This window comes from Corvus brachyrhynchos, unplaced genomic scaffold, assembly GCF_000691975.1.
Source record: "Corvus brachyrhynchos isolate BGI_N302 unplaced genomic scaffold, ASM69197v1 scaffold10, whole genome shotgun sequence".
Classification (NCBI taxonomy): Eukaryota; Metazoa; Chordata; class Aves; order Passeriformes; family Corvidae; genus Corvus; species Corvus brachyrhynchos.
Window position 1 is genome coordinate 7,133,300 of NW_008236180.1, and position 4,412 is coordinate 7,137,711.

The 4,412-nt window shown below is 38.9% G+C and overlaps 1 protein-coding gene across 2 annotated transcripts in view; it reads right to left on the reverse strand.

Moving 5' to 3' along the window:
• The window catches only part of ZNF831 (zinc finger protein 831), a 17,346-nt gene extending 14,084 nt beyond the window's left edge, over positions 1 to 3,262 (reverse strand). The window contains exon 1 of one of the 2 annotated variants that reach the window (XM_017734582.1): positions 2,991 to 3,260. The gene's annotated coding sequence lies outside the window, so the exon portion shown is untranslated. Of the gene's footprint in view, positions 1 to 2,990 lie in introns of both variants that reach the window. The other variant, XM_017734593.1, reaches the window with a different exon arrangement.
• Positions 3,263 to 4,412: the final 1,150 nt, after the last annotated feature.

The following is a 4,412-nucleotide window of genomic DNA, read 5'->3' on the forward strand; positions in this document are numbered from 1 at the left end:
CTGTCCAGATGGAGAGAATTACATGCACCAAGTAGTTTCAGCTCTGCTGGGAGATACTTTCCTAAAGGAATGTGTTCTCACCTCTAAGTGAGATCTTCTGGAGGATTACTGCATGCTACAGTCAACAAACCAACGGGAAAAAAGATGCACATCTTATAATAGAACACTGGCATGAATCAAATCATACAAACAGATGATTATGGGCATTTTACATAACCAGTCAAAATTAGTTTGTCTTCAGTTCGATCACATTTCTGGAGGCCATTATATTTTATTCCACTTTGAGACTGACTATTATTAAGTTAAGGTGAATTTACTTAAAAGGGACACTTAATTTAAGCAGTAGTAATGATTGCAGCAGTGTCCTGGACCTATTAACAAACTAGTAACAAACTGAAAACACATATAAGCATTTAAAATTCATTATTTAGATCACTCAGTATCAAATTCCAAATGCTAAAACTGCAAACTGTTTGCCTTGAGAGGCTTAAGGAGACAATAATTAATTAAAGCAAGTTACAGCAAAAGCAAGTGGCTGTCTGGGTATTTGCCACTATCACAGAAGTTTCAGGGCTTAGCAGAACCTTTTGAGGCTTGATCTAAAATCTCTAAATTTTGAATAAGTGACTCTGGAATCAGACTGCCCTCACAGCATCCTGTGATTCTTTCCTTTTGTATGGATGAACAGGTTGCTGTAATGGCTGGAAGTAATTTGACCTGTACATAAAATACAGAGCACCTACAGAGTATTATCCTGCATTAGTTCTGTTTGAAATTAAGTGATTTTTGTTTTCTCTTTCTAATCAATCTATTTATGTGTGTTGCTTCCTCAGCTGCAATCTCTATGCAAGATTATTTATATTCATTTAAATTTAAAATATTGTCCTGCTCAGAGAAACCCTGCTAACTTCAGCTGTCTCAATGCACAGCAAAGTATCAATTTACGCACAAAGCTGAGCCCGCTGTCAGGTGCTGCACAGAAGGGAGTTCTGGGGCTACAGTCCACTCTCAATTCATGTCCCCATCAGGATTTGAGGCATTAAAGTCACTCACCATTGGTACACATTTCTGGGTCCCAAGTATGTGTGACAAAGGTCCCACCCCAGGTGTTTAAAACCCTGCATCCTTCAAAGACACCTACAGAGTTTTGTCAGGGGTGTGAGCAAGTGAAAGCAGCAAAAAACATGCTTCCTGTGCTGATGAGGAAAGAGATTCCAAAGGTCCTACAACTACATGTTTTAAAGAACTTTGCAAACTTAAATGAAAAGAAAGTATCTTACAGGTTTGCTAATTATTAATATTTCTTGTGAGGGCAGGGATGCTGAGGGCGGTACACAGTGTCTTGCTGTCAGAGGAAGATACAGACACTGGGATTATCATTCCCAGTTGCTCATCCACCACTGACAGCCTGCACAACTCCCTTGATAGACCACACAAAGCTTCTACTTCAATCTTAGCATCACAGAGTCATAGTGAACCACAGGGTCTGAAATAAGTTTTGTGCAGGTACTTCAAACACCACTTCTGTGATGGAATCAAAATGTTTCTGAGTACACCCCAGGTCTGGAGTTTTTTAGTTCTCAATTCAAACAAGCAAAATGGAACAGACCCATTTCCTGGCTAGCCCAGAAATGACTGTTAATCTTGTTTTACTTAAAAGCTATTTCTGCCTTTGCTCTTTTCTCGGTTTGACTTTGCATCTTGAAATGTCTCATAACACAAGTACTGAGTTCACCTTTCCCCTTGTTCTTAAGGGATGTGTCTGATCTCACAGCTCTGCCGGTTCCACCCTCAGCCTGCACGCTGCCGGTACCTTCAGAACAAAGTTGGGAGCCTCAGTCCCCTGCAGAATCAGGCTGAAAATGTTTAATTCTATCATCTTCTGAAACCTTTATAGTCTTTCCACGGTAACGTCTCAAATTCTGACTTTGGGAAATCTTGCTGCTTGGTACAAGTCATTGTTCTGAAGTTTTGCCCTTCTTCATGTGTTACTGAAGTACGAAGCCACTAGAAAACCTGCTGGGGGAACTTTCTTGTACCGTATCCTAAGGACAAATATTATTGACACTTACTTCCACAATTGTGTAATATCAGCAAAACTGTTTGGGTTGGCCTTTTTTTAACAATTATTTCTGTAAATACTGTACCAGAATACAGTATTAAAATCTTTTAGGAAGAACAGGATCTGCTTTACCTTCCCTTTGTTCCAGAATAGCAGCAACTGGTTTGATCATTATTAAGCAGTTTTCTATAATTATTATGCTCCTTTTCTTGAATATCCATAAATGAAAACATTCCAAAGGCTTAAATCAGTAAAAATATTGTTACCTAAAATACATTTTAATGTGTAAGTAAACACTGTATTGGCCTTTTTGACCTCTTCATGCAATTTGTATCAAGAATATTTCCTATTCTACTTCTTACACTGCTACTTTTCTCAGCTCCAGCAATAAGAAATGCTTTCTAGTTTAATATATGTCTCTAGTTTAGATTTACATCATTATCTCTAAAAAGAAACATATCTAACATATGTAATATATCTGTTGGTTTTGTAACACTTTTGGTGACTTCACAATGAGAAAAAAATAGGATTTTTAGTGCTTAAAATCCTCAAAGGATTTTGATTCTTTTGTCCTTTCATCAAATTTGCTCCTGTGCATTTCCCATGTTAGGAAAGAGTTAACAACCTCCAGCCAGCAGACTGCAATCAACAGGTTGCTCTAAGAGAAAAATAATAACCCTAATCCATCTTTTAAAGTTTAGGAGGCTGGACTAAATGATGAAAAAATACCGATTAAAGCCCTCTGAAAAGCTGAAGTGGGGCCAGAACTGAAATGCTTTGTGTTTTAGAAAAAAAATCTTTCTCGTTGCTAAGTGAAAGAACCATCACAATGAAAAAATAAAAATTGTAACTTTAAAATTCCTGTCTTACCATCTAGAATTTAATTCTCTCTCTGTCCATAGAAAATGATAACAAAACACTTGCTAACCTTTAGGTGGCCAATTCACAGGCAGGTGGAGAGGTTCAGGTCCCTGGAATAGCGTTGAAACAAAAGAAGCATCCTGTTTTCTTTTTTCAGTGTCTTTCTCTTCTTCTTTTTTTTTAAGCATTTGAAAAGTGAAGGGTGGGTGGTGGGGTGTGTGCAGAGAGAGGAGGGGGCGAAGGCAGCCCACGCTGGTGTAGGAAGAGTTTTAATGGCCGATGCTGGGAATATGGTTTGCCTGCTACAGTGTCTGCACTACTGCAGCTCTGTGTGTGGGCGTAAAGAAATGACACGACTGGGTTTCAAACCATTACACTGAAGATTTGCAAACAGTTAAAAAAAAACCAAAACACAACCCCATCAGGCACCAATGAAAATTATCACTTTCCTCCTTTTATCTTTTTCTAAGGGTTTTTTGTTGCTTTGTTTTAACTTAGCAGATGTAATCTAGTCAAGTTTCTTCCTCAGCCTCTAAAAGAAAAAAAAGGTAAATTGAGTATTTAGGAAGGTTTTGTATTTTACATGGTGTGAATATTTTGTTATAATTTTTGCTGGTATTTTTTAATTAATCTACAAGAGCTTGTATTCCTGAAGGGTATCCAGATTTGCACAGTAAAAGTCTTCAGGGGACACCTATATTTCTGCTTTAGAACATGCCAAATAGGTGCCTAAATCTTGGCAGCACCAAGTAGCACAGTACAATAGACAGAGCAGTGACTCCACAACTGGCCAGGCAGGACATCCGAGCCCAGGAATATCCCTTGAATATTCCGCAAAACACAGCCAAAAAAACCAAGACATGCTGGCAGCCCACTTTTGTTCAGTAGTCCAGCAGTAGTCAACACCTCAGGTTTACGGATCTAAATTGGGCAGAAAACAGACTTGAATATTTGTTGTAACTACTGGAGACCAACAGGAGTGAGACAAAGGGGCTGTTCCCTGTCATATCGTGGGGAATGAGAGGAAAATGGTATTTCAGCTGATATAAAAGTGCTGACACAATTGACAGTGATTATAAGCAGTTATGAACACACTGTTGTTGGGAGGGACAGGTGGAAGGGTTTTGTCAGACAAGCAAGAATACTTCTTAAACATATTTTTTACCACAAAGAGTGAAAGACAGACAAAACAGTTTTAGAAGGGAACTTGAAAACTTCAAGGAATCTTTATGACTTGGCTGCTCCATGGTAGTAAGGGACTAGCACTTGACAAATGTGTATCTTCAAGTATGTTGAGAAGAGACAGCCAAGTTGAAAATCTTGTGCTCGGACAGAAGGCATGTGCACTCTGCAGTGCAGGGGTTTAGGTGTCTATCTTTGCAAATATTCAGATGAGCCCCAAATAAAGCAGGATTTCTGTTGCCTTTGGTGTTGTGCTGACAGTGAAAAGCAGAGCAGCTGGATGCACAGAGAAAGGGGCAGGGAAAGA